Source organism: Bombina bombina, chromosome 2 (assembly GCF_027579735.1).
Source record: "Bombina bombina isolate aBomBom1 chromosome 2, aBomBom1.pri, whole genome shotgun sequence".
Lineage (NCBI taxonomy): Eukaryota > Metazoa > Chordata > Amphibia > Anura > Bombinatoridae > Bombina > Bombina bombina.
In genome coordinates, this window is record NC_069500.1 from 345075878 (window position 1) to 345092017 (window position 16140).

The window sequence follows — 16140 nt, forward strand, 5'->3', positions numbered from 1 at the left end:
AATCTAGGAAGCATTTATAGTCCAGAGTTTTAGATTGCCTTAAAATACATATATTTTGTGCTAATAATATATTAGAGAATTCATATTTTGGGAAATAAAATCTTTTTACCAAGTAAATAAATTATTCGGTTGTTGCACTTTATTAAAGGACCATTAAATAGAGTAGAATTGTATAATCTATAAATGCATAATAAAAAGACAATGCAGCGACACCTTATCTGATTTCCAAATTCCTTATGTTTCCCTGCACCTTGTATTATGTGACAGGTATCAGTAAATCAGTCAATTTGATAGTGGAAGTAACTTGGAAGGTTTTTTTAATTGCATGTTCTATTTGAATAATAAAAGTTTAAAGAGACACCAAAGTCAAAATGAATGATTCAGATAGAAAATGCTCATTCTTCTATTTACATCCATTATCAAATTGTGCACAATTTCTCCAACATAGGTGTGTCCGGTCCACGGCGTCATCCTTACTTGTGGGATATTCTCTTCCCCAACAGGAAATGGCAAAGAGCCCAGCAAAGCTGGTCACATGATCCCTCCTAGGCTCCGCCTACCCCAGTCATTCGACCGACGTTAAGGAGGAATATTTGCATAGGAGAAACCATATGGTACCGTGGTGACTGTAGTTAAAGAAAATAAAATATCAGACCTGATTAAAAAAACCAGGGCGGGCCGTGGACCGGACACACCGTTGGAGAAAGAAATTTATCAGGTAAACATAAATTCTGTTTTCTCCAACATAGGTGTGTCCGGTCCACGGCGTCATCCTTACTTGTGGGAACCAATACCAAAGCTTTAGGACACGGATGAAGGGAGGGAGCAAATCAGGTCACCTAAATGGAAGGCACCACGGCTTGCAAAACCTTTCTCCCAAAAATAGCCTCAGGAGAAGCAAAAGTATCAAACTTGTAAAATTTGGTAAAAGTGTGCAGTGAAGACCAAGTCGCTGCCCTACATATCTGATCAACAGAAGCCTCGTTCTTGAAGGCCCATGTGGAAGCCACAGCCCTAGTGGAATGAGCTGTGATTCTTTCGGGAGGCTGCCTTCCGGCAGTCTCGTAAGCCAATCTGATGATGCTTTTAATCCAAAAAGAGAGAGAGGTAGAAGTTGCTTTTTGACCTCTCCTTTTACCTGAATAAACAACAAACAAGGAAGATGTTTGTCTAAAATCCTTTGTAGCATCTAAATAGAATTTTAGAGCGCGAACAACATCCAAATTGTGCAACAAACGTTCCTTCTTTGAAACTGGTTTTGGACACAGAGAAGGTACGATAATCTCCTGGTTAATGTTTTTGTTAGAAACAACTTTTGGAAGAAAACCAGGTTTAGTACGTAAAACCACCTTATCTGCATGGAACACCAGATAAGGAGGAGAACACTGCAGAGCAGATAATTCTGAGACTCTTCTAGCAGAAGAAATCGCAACTAAAAACAAAACTTTCCAAGATAATAACTTAATATCAACGGAATGTAAGGGTTCAAACGGAACCCCCTGAAGAACTGAAAGAACTAAATTGAGACTCCAAGGAGGAGTCAAAGGTTTGTAAACAGGCTTGATTCTAACCAGAGCCTGAACAAAGGCTTGAACATCTGGCACAGCTGCCAGCTTTTTGTGAAGTAATACCGACAAGGCAGAAATCTGTCCCTTCAGGGAACTTGCAGATAATCCTTTTTCCAATCCTTCTTGAAGGAAGGATAGAATCCTAGGAATCTTAACCTTGTCCCAAGGGAATCCTTTAGATTCACACCAACAGATATATTTTTTCCAAATTTTGTGGTAAATCTTTCTAGTCACAGGCTTTCTGGCCTGAACAAGAGTATCGATAACAGAATCTGAGAATCCTCGCTTCGATAAAATCAAGCGTTCAATCTCCAAGCAGTCAGCTGGAGTGAAACCAGATTCGGATGTTCGAACGGACCCTGAACAAGAAGGTCTCGTCTCAAAGGTAGCTTCCAAGGTGGAGCCGATGACATATTCACCAGATCTGCATACCAAGTCCTGCGTGGCCACGCAGGAGCTATCAAGATCACCGACGCCCTCTCCTGCTTGATCCTGGCTATCAGCCTGGGGATGAGAGGAAATGGCGGGAACACATAAGCTAGTTTGAAGGTCCAAGGTGCTACTAGTGCATCCACTAGAGCCGCCTTGGGATCCCTGGATCTGGCCCCGTAGCAAGGAACTTTGAAGTTCTGACGAGAGGCCATCAGATCCATGTCTGGAATGCCCCACAGGTGAGTGACTTGGGCAAAGATTTCCGGATGGAGTTCCCACTCCCCCGGATGCAATGTCTGACGACTCAGAAAATCCGCTTCCCAATTTTCCACTCCTGGGATGTGGATAGCAGACAGGTGGCAGGAGTGAGACTCCGCCCAAAGAATTATTTTGGTTACTTCTTCCATCGCTAGGGAACTCCTTGTTCCCCCCTGATGGTTGATGTACGCAACAGTCGTCATGTTGTCTGATTGAAACCGTATGAACCTGGTCCTCGCAAGCTGGGGCCAGGCCTGGAGAGCATTGAATATCGCTCTCAGTTCCAGAATATTTATCGGTAGAAGAGATTCTTCCCGAGACCAAAGACCCTGAGCTTTCAGGGATCCCCAGACCGCGCCCCAGCCTATCAGACTGGCGTCGGTCGTGACAATGACCCACTCTGGTCTGTGGAACATCATCCCTTGAGACAGATTGTCCAGGGACAGCCACCAACGGAGTGAGTCTCTGGTCTTCTGATTTACTTGTATCTTCGGAGACAAGTCTGTATAGTCCCCATTCCACTGACTGAGCATGCACAGTTGTAATGGTCTTAGATGAATGCGCGCAAAAGGAACTATGTCCATCGCCGCCACCATCAACCCGATCACTTCCATGCACTGAGCTATGGAAGGAAGAGGAACGGAATGAAGTATCCGACAAGAGTCCAGAAGCTTTGTTTTTCTGGCCTCTGTTAGAAAGATCCTCATTTCTAAGGAGTCTATAATTGTTCCCAAGAAGGGAACCCTTGTTGACGGGGATAGAGAACTCTTTTCCACGTTCACTTTCCAGCCGTGAGATCTGAGAAAGGCCAGGACAATGTCCGTGTGAGCCTTTGCTTGAGGAAGGGACGACGCTTGAATCAGAATGTCGTCCAGGTAAGGTACTACTGCAATGCCCCTTGGTCTTAGCACCGCTAGAAGGGACCCTAGTACCTTTGTGAAAATCCTTGGAGCAGTGGCTAATCCGAAAGGAAGCGCCACGAACTGGTAATGTTTGTCCAGGAATGCAAACCTTAGGAACCGATGATGTTCCTTGTGGATAGGAATATGTAGATACGCATCCTTTAAATCCACCGTGGTCATGAATTGACCTTCCTGGATGGAAGGAAGGATAGTTCGAATGGTTTCCATCTTGAACGATGGGACCTTGAGAAATTTGTTTAAGATCTTGAGATCTAGGATTGGTCTGAACGTTCCCTCTTTTTTGGGAACTATGAACAGATTGGAGTAGAACCCCATCCCCTGTTCTCTTAATGGAACAGGATGAATCACTCCCATTTTTAACAGGTCTTCTACACAATGTAAGAACGCCTGTCTTTTTATGTGGTCTGAAGACAACTGCGACCTGTGGAACCTCCCCCTTGGGGGAAGTCCCTTGAATTCCAGAAGATAACCCTGGGAGACTATTTCTAGCGCCCAAGGATCCAGAACATCTCTTGCCCAAGCCTGAGCGAAGAGAGAGAGTCTGCCCCCCACCAGATCCGGTCCCGGAACGGGGGCCAATATTTCATGCTGTCTTGGTAGCAGTGGCAGGTTTCTTGGCCTGCTTTCCCTTGTTCCAGCCTTGCATTGGTCTCCAAGCTGGCTTGGCCTGAGAAGTATTACCCTCTTGCTTAGAGGACGTAGCACCTTGGGCTGGTCCGTTTTTACGAAAGGGACGAAAATTAGGTCTATTTTTTGCCTTGAAAGGCCGATCCTGAGGAAGGGCGTGGCCCTTACCCCCAGTGATATCAGAGATAATCTCTTTCAAGTCAGGACCAAACAACGTTTTCCCCTTGAAAGGAATGTTTAGTAGCTTGTTCTTGGAAGACGCATCAGCCGACCAAGATTTCAACCAAAGCGCTCTGCGCGCCACAATAGCAAACCCAGAGTTCTTAGCCGCTAACTTAGCCAATTGCAAAGAGGCGTCTAGAGTGAAAGAATTAGCCAATTTGAGAGCATTGATTCTGTCCATAATCTCCTCATAAGGAGGAGAGTCACTATCGAGCACCTTAAGCAGTTCATCAAACCAGAAATATGCGGCAGTAGTGACAGGGACAATGCATGAAATGGGTTGTAGAAGGTAACCCTGCTGAACAAACATCTTTTTAAGCAAACCTTCTAATTTTTTATCCATAGGATCTTTGAAAGCACAACTATCCTCTATGGGAATAGTGGTGCGTTTGTTTAAAGTAGAAACCGCTCCCTCGACCTTGGGGACTGACTGCCATAAGTCCTTTCTGGGGTCGACCATAGGAAACAATTTTTTAAATATGGGGGGAGGGACGAAAGGAATACCGGGCCTTTCCCATTCTTTATTAACAATGTCCGCCACCCGCTTGGGTATAGGAAAAGCTTCTGGGAGCCCCGGCACCTCTAGGAACTTGTCCATTTTACATAGTTTCTCTGGGATGACTAAATTTTCACAATCATCCAGAGTGGATAATACCTCCTTAAGCAAAATGCGGAGATGTTCCAATTTAAATTTAAATGTAATCACATCAGATTCAGCCTGCTGAGAAATGTTCCCTAAATCAGTAATTTCTCCCTCAGACAAAACCTCCCTGGCCCCCTCAGATTGGGTTAGGGGCCCTTCAGAGATATTAATATCAGCGTCGTCATGCTCTTCAGTAACTAAAACAGAGCAGCCACGCTTACGCTGACAAGGGTTCATTTTGGCTAAAATGTTTTTGACAGAATTATCCATTACAGCCGTTAATTGTTGCATAGTAAGGAGTATTGGCGCGCTAGATGTACTAGGGGCCTCCTGAGTGGGCAAGACTCGTGTAGACGAAGGAGGGAATGATGCAGTACCATGCTTACTCCCCTCACTTGAGGAATCATCTTGGGCATCATTGTCATTATCACATAAATCACATTTATTTAAATGAATAGGAATTCTGGCTTCCCCACATTCAGAACACAGTCTATCTGGTAGTTCAGACATGTTAAACAGGCATAAACTTGAACAGAAAGTACAAAAAACGTTTTAAAATAAAACCGTTACTGTCACTTTAAATTTTAAACTGAACACACTTTATTACTGCAATTGCGAAAAAACATTAAGGAATTGTTCAAAATTCACCAAATTTTCACCACAGCGTCTTAAAGCTTTGAAAATATTGCACACCAATTTTGGAAGCTTTAACCCTTAAAATATAACGGAACCGGAGCCGTTTTAAGCTTTAAACCCCTTTACAGTCCCTGGTATCTGCTTTGCTGAGACCCAACCAAACCCAAAGGGGAATACGATACCAAATGACGCCTTCAGAAGTCTTTTATAAGTATCAGAGCTCCTCTCACATGCGACTGCATGCCATGCCTCTCAAAAACAAGTGCGCAACACCGGCGCGAAAATGAGACTCTGCCTATGCTTTGGGAAAGCCCCTAAAGAATAAGGTGTCTAAAACAGTGCCTGCCGATATTATTATATCAAAATACCCATATAAAATGATTCCTCAAGGCTAAATATTTAGCCCAGAAAAAGTCTACAGTTTAAATAAGCCCTTGTGAAGCCCTTATTTACAATCGTAATAAACATGGCTTACCGGATCCCATAGGGAAAATGACAGCTTCCAGCATTACATCGTCTTGTTAGAATGTGTCATACCTCAAGCAGTAAGAGACTGCACACTGTTCCCCCAACTGAAGTTAATTGCTCTCAACAGTCCTGTGTGGAACAGCCATGGATTTTAGTTACGGTTGCTAAAATCATTTTCCTCATACAAACAGAATTCTTCATCTCTTTTCTGTTTCTGAGTAAATAGTACGTACCAGCACTATTTGAAAATAACAAACTCTTGATTGAATAATGAAAAACTACAGTTAAACACTAAAAAACTCTAAGCCATCTCCGTGGAGATGTTGCCTGTACAACGGCAAAGAGAATGACTGGGGTAGGCGGAGCCTAGGAGGGATCATGTGACCAGCTTTGCTGGGCTCTTTGCCATTTCCTGTTGGGGAAGAGAATATCCCACAAGTAAGGATGACGCCGTGGACCGGACACACCGTTGGAGAAAGAAATTTATCAGGTAAACATAAATTCTGTTTTTTTTATATGCACACTTTGAGACACCAGCTACTACTGAGCATATCCAAAAGTTTAAAGTGTATGAGTCTGTGATTGGCTGATGGCTGTCACATGATACAGAGGGATGGGGAAATTGAACTACATTTTTACATTTGTCAGAAAAAATAGCATTGTCTTTTTTTAATGCACTTGTTGATTATGCAATTCTACTGTATTTAATAGACTTTAATTTTGCATTTTGGGGGCGATTTATCAAGCTGAGGCGGACAGGGGTGCACATACACGCCCCTGTCCACCACAGCTCGCCTCTGGCGGGCTGAATTCCCCTGGCAGAATTCAGCATTGCACATGAGCGCTATTTTGCGCTCGCGTGCAATCCTACCCTCTGCCCGCGCACAGCCAATCACATGCAGGCAGGAGCTGTTAATCTCCCTGCTCGGAATATACCGGGGGGATTAAAATTTGCCACTTTAGAGGTGGTGAAAGGTTAGGAAAGCAGCGGTCATACGGCGTGCAGGTTCTCTTGTGAGAACCTGCAGTCGTATGGGGTCGAAAGGCAGAATTGTATTCTGTTTTAGGTGTTTCAGAATAGGAATAACATTCTAGTATTCCTGTTTGTTGCAAAATAACAATACAGGGTTGGTCATGTCCTTGCTAATCCCTGCACACGTAATAACATCCAAGCAATATATACAGTTAAATTACACATCACCTAAGCCGTCTGCATTTGTAAATCAGGTGCTATAAATATACAATACTGCCACAGTCTATTCTAAAGGACATTGTTTCTAATATTGGTTGAATATTGCTATAGTTTGGGTGTCACAATTAGATTTAATTAACATACATAAAACTCATTAAAACTACAATTTATATTGTGATTCCCCAATAACCCATTAAATTGACTGCTTTGCTGAATATGTTGCAGATCCTAAGCTGACACACATTTCACTGTTATTTTAGTAAATTCAACTCTACATAATACTACTTAATATAAACTGCAAGAGGGACAGCCTTTAGTGCAATTGCTATGTCACAATATAACAGGGCAATACAGTTGCCATTTAATGTGTTACCAATAAAATAATTGTTGAAAATATAAAAGTGTGAAACAAAAATTTTGATGGGTAGGACAAGGATAGAAAAATAAGTTATTTTATTTATACAAAGGAGTCTTCTTCAATTCTTTACCAAAAAATCCATAGGAGTCAGTTTCATATGAACTACCATTAAAAACTGGGTAATTGAGAGATTATTGCATATATAAATAAAGACAATTAAGTGTGTTTGGCTTTAGGTTTTGGTACCAAATGTTCCTACTACAGAGAAACAAATGCTTTATTTAACGGGAAACAAAACTTTATATATATATATATACATATACACATATATATTTATATACCATATATATATATATATATATATATATATATATATATATATATATATATTTCTGCTTAAATAACAGATTCTGTTATTAGGCACGAAATAGGACTTATCCCATGTCCTGCCAGAGGATTCTACAATGCACCAAGGACTTTAGGAAGGCAAGCTTTCGTAAAATATCCTTAAATGTTAGTTTATTTGGGTTACATATTACAGTGTGCCACTGTACCTTCTATGTCAAGAACAGTCATTATTTTACCCAGCTTCCAAATATTTTCCCCCTGATTATTTATCCTGGTCACTTCCAACTCCAAAGCAGCTTTTGCATGCGTTTCTCACTAAATTATAGGCTCTAGCATAGGCCATGACAAATTTGGCTTTTAGCAATTTATTAAGCCAATTTTTTACTACATATGCTAATTATTTCATAGAAAAATAAATATATTTGCAGATATTTTATGGATATTTGTATGTACTGTACAAGTAACTTATTTTTAAATAGTGTATTTTGCTAATGTACAGATTTGCTGTTTAATAAAACAAACTTTATCTGGCTTTCTCTGTAAAAAAAATATTTTTTGGCATTTGTATAGAAATTAAAACTATTTGATATTGCCTCGTTTTTCTTTTTTCTTTTTTTTTATTTATATTTCACAACAGGTTTGTGAACAATAGAAATGTACGAAGGTTATATCCTATATAAAAAAAAACACATATCAATTTTAAGAAGTAATACAAAAGGCAGAGAGAGATAAAGAAACATATTGAGGGTACTTCTTAACATTGAAAAAGAATGGTTCCTAGACTATTTTTAGACCCCCTGGTATACTTAGATAAAAAAATAAATTAGGGATGTTGCATACATTTCAATTTCTGGAATGCCCCTCAATTTTCATATAGTGAAGTACTCGGGCTAATAATATTTACACAAAATGTGTCTCTCAAGCATTTTATAGAATGAGATTATGCTAAAGTAAAGATAATGTGAGCAATTTGGGAACCGTAATTTTGTTGAAAATTATTAAAGTGACAGTCAACACCAGAATTTTTCTTGTTTATAAAGATCCCTTTATTACCCATTCCCCAGTTTTGCATAACCAACACAGTTATATTAATCTACTTTTCACCTCTGTAATTAACTTGTAGCTATGCCTCTGCAAACTGCCCCCTTATTTCAGTTCTTTTGACACATGCATTTTGCCCTCTAGTGGTGAAAAACTGTCAAAATCTATTGAGATTAGAGGCGGCCTTCAAGGTCTAAGAAATTAGCATATGAGCCTACCTAGGTTTAGCTTTCAACTAAGAATACCAAGAGAACAAAGCAAAATTGGTGATAAAACTAAATTGGAAAGTTGTTTAAAATTACATACCCTATTTGAATCATGAAAGTTTATTCTGGACTTGACTGTCCCTTTAATCTAAAGTAAAATAAAAGTTACAGAGCATGGGGTTTTATTAAGGGAGATTGAGACAACCTTTATCATGAGTGATCTTTGTTATTTTGCTGTCTCAAGGGTTTGGGGTAATTGTTTTTGGTTAGGAATATGAGTGAGGATGATGAGAGTTGGAGGAGAAGGAAAGCACAAGAAGTCCTTATGTACATACAATTATTGAGTTCAGGTATTTCAGCCATACCCATGTCTAACCGGAGCATAAATTCCAGCAGGTAGCCATGAAATCTCCTTATTGATTAGCAGTACAATGGGTTGCACTGAAGTGACTTTAAACGTGTCACTGTCATAGGATGCCCCCTTTGCTATTATTTAGATGTAGAAGCATCTAGGGGCAACAACAGCCCAGCCATGAAGTGGTGCACCACACAAACTGAGAGCAGGGCTGCTTATAGCCGAAGCACGTAGCGCTTAAAAATAGCCAATCATGACTTGCAGCAGTGGCCTGTTTGTAACTACACTGATAACATGTATCAATGTTAACATCAGTCAAAATGGTTGATTCGAACCCAGAAGACATAGAAGAATATATTTTTAACTATCTTTTCAGCTGACATCAATATACAATAAATAAATATGTGTGTAGAGTTGTTGGGAAAAAAAAGCTAAATTGTCTAATTGATAAATCCATAAATGTTGGTTCATCTTTTGCATCACTCACTGAAGAGTTCCAAACTGCCTCTAGCAACATGAACTGTTTGTCTGGAGTTTCATGAAATGGTTTTCCATAGCCGGGCAGCTGTACACAAGCCAAAGATCAACATGCGCTATATCAAGTATCGCCTGGAGTGGTGGACTCTGGAGCTATGGAATCATATTTTCAGGAGTGACGAGTCATGTTTCACTATTTAGCAGTCTGATGGAAAAATCTGGGTATGGTGGATACCAGGATAACAGTACATACTGGAATGCATAGTGCCTGCTATAAAGTTTGGTGGAGGAGGGACTATGTTCTGGGGCTATTTCAGAGTATGGGTATGTCCCTTAGTTCCAGTGAAGATTACAAACTATTACTGCTTTACTTTAGCTGTATAAACCCCTAAAAGTTATAGGTACCAGAATTATGCTGTTATTTCAGTGAGTAAGTACATTTCTTTCATATACTTGGTGAGAGTCCACAAGCTGTTACCTCAAAGCCTAAAAATACCACTCACACATACCTCAGTTTTAAACTTTGCCTCATTAGGAGGTGGTTGAAGTATGATGTGCTTAAATTCTTCATTGAAAGGCGCTTCAGAGGATATTGAAACCCGGTTCCCCTCAGAGTACAGTGCTTGTCAGAGGGAACTGAAGAGAGTACTGCCACATGACACCATGTTTCCGCCTCATGGACTCTCTGTAAATTCGGTCCAGGGATTCATCTTCTGCCTCCCTTTACAGATTGACGTTATACTCCCATTACCTCTGTTGATATGCTTTAGTACTGGTTTGGCTGTCTATCAATGGTCTAAAATGTAAGTATAAGATTTTTTTATTCCATTATGAGACACTCACAGCTATGATTGGGCACTTTTCTTAAAGTGTGTTACTGTGTATATGTTTATAGAGCCCAGGGACAGGCACTATATTGCTCTTGAAACAAAATTCGCAAAATATAAGCGCTACAAAAAAGCTAAGGTTACACAAATTTAGCTCCCATGACCCATTAATTCAACGGATCCTCTCTCATTAGTCTTTCTTCACCTCAAAGTCTGTGGCAGGATCCCCTCATTTGAACAGCACCTCCTCCAAAGCATTGCTATATAAAATATATACGGTATATATATATATATATATATACACACACAGACACGTACACGAGCGCCTACACAAGAGGGAATTGATGCACAGCCTAGCAAACATCACAGCACTAATAAAAACACCACAGCAAACTGCTTTCTTTTTCCCAGATGTTTTTCAGTCACCACAAGTTTAGCGGCCTCTAGTGGTGATTAGAGAAACTGCAGCCTGGTAAGCAAGCTGCTCTGAAATCATATTCTATTGAACAGCGGCTTGCAGGCCATCTAAAATGATGGGCCCGGTAGCAGTGGAGTCCCCTAAAACCCATGTAGTTACACTCCTGCCATTAGACATGCAATTTCCATATTCACTCTTGTCTAACTACCCCCTCCTGTCAGATATTTTGTGGAGAAAACTGAAATATCATCTTTATATGAAATCAGTCATTTTTAAGGCATGGGCACATTTGGAATAAGTGATTGACTTACGTAGGAAGTTTAGGTATGCACACACATCAACCCTGCCACTATTCCTCATGTCACATTATATCTGAAGAAACCATTTGTCTAGATTGTATTTTCAGAGATCAATAGACAGCCAGGGAAAGATTTAATTCCATGAAAAAACCCTGCTGTGCTTTCCCTTTAATGAGGTCTGTTGGCAGGATAAACAATACAAACACCCTGCACGGTTGTCAACAAGAGTGGGGATGTTTCAGCTAGAATCACTCCAGTTGAGAAAAAAACTTACCTTTTAAACTTCACAGCAGCTCCAGCTTCCTCCGCCCGTCGCAAAGCCTCTTCCTGGGTCTAAAATGAGGAATCCGGCTTCCTCAAATTACAGCGTTGAATCAGACACTGATTCCCCCGGGGGGGAAGCCGTGATTGGAGGATGACCTATCCATAATTTCTGACGTCAGAAATGGCTTGCAACGACCGGAGGAAGCTGGAGCTGCTGTTAAGATTAAAAGGTAATATTTTTTTTTTTCTCAACAGGAGTGAAATGTAAATTTTGATGAATTAAAGTGCCCCTGTTTTTAACCAAATTTTTAAAAACCGGGCACTTTAGCATAAAAATTGACATTTACTTTAAGAAGAGGAACTTCCCTGGGTCTCTTTTCCTAATTCCCCATTAACACCGATATCCCTTAATGCGGAATTTGCAGGGGGACTAGGTACTGAAAGATGTGGATGAAAAGGAAGAAATAGCAGAAGGAACTTTTGCTAACTGGCTTAAATATTCACAACTATCCCATCTATTACAGACATCATCACACCAAACCGTTTTCCTTAGAGAATTGGCTGACTTTGAGAAATTATGCTTATCTCTCATCCTTGTCAAAGGAACATTATCAATAACGAGGAGGTTATTGAGCAAACTACGTAGTATAGCACTCAATACATACGCAAATCTATGGACACAAGAGTTGAAGGAATCTGTAGCTCTTGAATCTTGGAAACAAATGTTTCTTTTGCATGATGTACCGAGTCCACGGATTCATCCTAACTTGTGGGATATTGTCCTTACTGACAGGAAGTAGCAAAGAGAGCACCACAGCAGAGCTGTCTATATAGCTCCCCCCTTAACTCCACCCCCCAGTCATTCTCTTTGCTGGCTCTAAGCAGGAAGAGTAAAGAGAAGAGGTGTTAAGCTGTTAGTTTTTATTTCATCTTCAATCAAGAGTTTGTTATTTTTAAATGGTACCGGTGTTGTACTATTTGCTCTCAGGCAGGATATAGATGAACATTTCTGCCTGGAGGATGATCTTAGCATTTGTAACTAAGGTCCACTGCTGTTCCCACATGAGCTGAGGAGTACAGGAAAACTTCAGTGTGAGGAACGGTTCTTGCTATACAGCAATTAGGTATGTTCAGTAATTTTTTCTGCAGAGACTGTGTTAACTCAGAAAGGCTGACAGTATCCCCATTAGGGGTAGGGTAAGCAGTAATCCTAGTATGAAAGAGGCTTTACTAGCTTGCATAAAGGGCTAAAAAAAATTTGGGCACTCAGTTTGTTTATGTAAAATTGGAACATTTGTGTGTTCTGGGAGTAACGTTTATGTTTATGGGACGTTTGCTTGAGGGGTTATTTGGCTTATTTTGGGTTTGTTATAACCCACATGGTTTTCAAACTAGGTTTGTTAGATTTGAGTAGGCCCCAGTAACATTGAGTGAGGCGGGCGGGGCCTATTTTCGCGCCTCAGTTGCGCATTTACTTATACAGACAAGCAGCAAGCAACTTCTCCTGAGGTCCTGATGATCTTCTAAAGGCCTATTCGAAGCTTTAACCCCATATTATCGTTCCTAAGGGCAGGTAGGGCCACAGCAAGGTGCTTATAGGGGTGTTTAACCGGTTTTAGACATTTTTCAATCCGTTTTTTTTCATTTGGGGGTTTATTGCTTATTAACTTATTTTTTTTCTCTTAAAGGCACAATACCGTTTTTGCAAATTGTGTTTTTTTCTTTACATAAAGTGTTTTCCAAACTTGCTTGCTTTATTACTAGTCTGTTAAACATGCCTGACACTGAGGAAACTCATTGTTCAATATGTTTAGAAGCCATTGTCTATAAATTGCAAACAGAATATTTTGACTTATAAAAGTTTAGCATTAGATGATTCTCAGACAGAAGGAAATCAGGTTTTGCCATCTAGTTCTCCCCAAGTGTCTTAACCCAGTAACGCCCGCACAAGCGACACCAAGTACTTCTAGTGCGTCTAATTCTTTCACCTTGCAAGATATGGCTTCATTTATGAATATTTCCCTCACAGAGGTTTTATCTAAGTTGCCTGGTTTGCAAGGGAAGCGCAGTAGCTCTGGGTTAAGAACAAATACTGAGCCTTCTGACGCTTTAGTAGCCATATCCGATATTCCCTCACAATGTTCTGAAGTAGGGATGAGGGATTTGATGTCTGAGGGAGAGAATTCTGATTCAGGAAAGACGTTCCCTCAGACAGATTCAGATATGATGGCATTTCAATTTAATCTAGAGCACCTCTGCTTATTGCTCAGGGAGGGTTTAGCTACTCTGGATGATTGTGACCCTATTGTAGAGAATTGTGTAAAATAGACAAATATTTAGAGGTTCCTGTTTACACTGATGCGTTTCCGGTCCCTAAGAGGATTTCGGACATTGTTACTAAGGAGTGGGATAAACCAGGTATTCCGTTCTCTCCCCCTCCTGTTTTTAAGAAAATGTTTCCCATTTCTGACACCATAAAGGACTCATGGCAGACGGTCCCTAAGGTGGAGGGAGCTATTTCTACCCTGGCTAAGCGTACAACTATACCTATTGAAGACAGCTGTGCTTTCATTGATCCTATGGATAAAAAAATTAGAGGGTCTCCTAAAGAAAATTTTTCTTCATCAAGGTTTTCTTCTTCAACCTATAGCGTGCATTGTTCCTGTAACCACTGCAGCTGCCTTTTGGATTGAGGCTCTAGAAGAGGCTCTTCAGATGGAGAACCCACTAGATTATATTTTGGACAGCATTAAGGCTCTTAAGTTGACTAATTCTTTTATTACAGACGCAGCTTTTCATCTTGCTAAATTAGTGGCTAAGAATTCAGGTTTTGCCATTTTAGCGCGTAGAGCGTTATGGCTTAAGTCCTGGTCAGCTGATGTCATCTAAATCTAAGCTTTTGTCGATCCCTTTCAAAGGTAAGACCCTATTCGGGCCTGCATTGAAAGAGATCATTTCAGACATTACTGGAGGGAAGGGTCATACCCTCCCTCAGGATAAGTCAAATAAGACTAGGACCAAACAAAATAATTTTCGTTCCTTTCGAAACTTCAAGAGTGGTCCCTCTACCTCTTCCCCTGCTGCAAAGCAAGAGGGGAACTTTGCTCAATCCAAGCCAACCTGGAGACCTAATCAGGCTTGGAACAAGGGTAAACAGGCCAAAAAGCCTGCTGCTGCCACTAAGTCAGCATGAAGGGGTAGCCCCCGATCCGGGACCGGATCTAGTAGGGGGCAGACTCTCTCTCTTTGCTCAGGCCTGGGCAAGAGACGTTCAGGATTCCTGGGCAGTAGAAATTGTAACCCGGGGATACCTTCTAGATTTCAAGGATTCCCTTCCAAGGGGGAGTTTCCATCGGTCTCAATTGTCTGTAAACCCGACAAAAAGAGAGGCGTTCTTACGCTGTGTAGAAGACCTTTTTACCATGGGAGTGATCTGCCCAGTTCCAAAAGCAGAACAGGGGCAGGGTTTCTACTCCAATCTGTTTATAGTTCCCAAAAAGAAGGGAACCTTCAGACCAATTCTGGATCTCAAGATCCTAAACCAATTCCTAAGAGTTCCATCTTTCAAGATGGAGACCATTCGGACTATCTTACCATTGATACAGGAGGGTCAATATATGACCACCGTGGACTTAAAGGATGCGTATCTACACATTCCTATGCACAAAGATCATCACCAGTTCCTCATGTTCGCCTTTCTGGACAAGCATTATCAGTTTGTGGCTCTTCCTTTCGGGTTGGCCATGGCGCCGCAAATCTTCACGAAGGTGCTAGGGTCCCTTCTGGCGGTTCTAAGGCCACGGGGCATAGCAGTGGCGCCTTATCTAGACGACATTCTAATTCAAGCATCATCCTTCCAACAGAGACTCTCTTCTTTGGTGGTTGTCACAGGATCATCTGTCCCAGGGAATGTGTTTCCGCGGGCCAGAATGGGTTATAGTGACGACAGACGCCAGTCTTCTGGGATGGGGTGCAGTCTGGAATTCCCTGAAAGCTCAGGGTTTGTGGACTCGGGAGGAGGCTCTCCTACCGATAAATATTCTGGAATTAAGAGCGATATTCAATGCTCTCCAGACATGGCCTCAGCTGGCTTCGGCCAGATTCATCAGGTTTCAGTCGGACAACATCACAACAGTGGCTTATATCAATCATCAGGGCGGAACAAGGAGTTCCTTAGCGATGATAGAGGTCTCAAGGATAATCCAATGGGCAGAGATTCACTCTTGCCATCTGTCAGCGATCTATATCCCAGGTGTAGAGAACTGGGAGGCAGATTTTCTAAGTCGTCAGACTTTTCATCCGGGGGAGTGGGAATTCCATCCGGAGGTGTTTACTCAGCTGGTGCGGGTATGGGGCACACCAGAGTTGGATCTGATGGCGTCTCGTCAGAACGCCAAACTTCCTCGTTACGGCTCCAGGTCAAGGGATCCTCAGGCTGTACTGATAGATGCTCTAGCAGTACCCTGGTCGTTCAACCTGGCTTATGTGTTTCCACCTTTCCCTCTCCTTCCACGTCTGATTGCCAGAATCAAACAGGAGAGAGCGTCTGTGATTTTGATAGCGCATTCGTGGCCACGC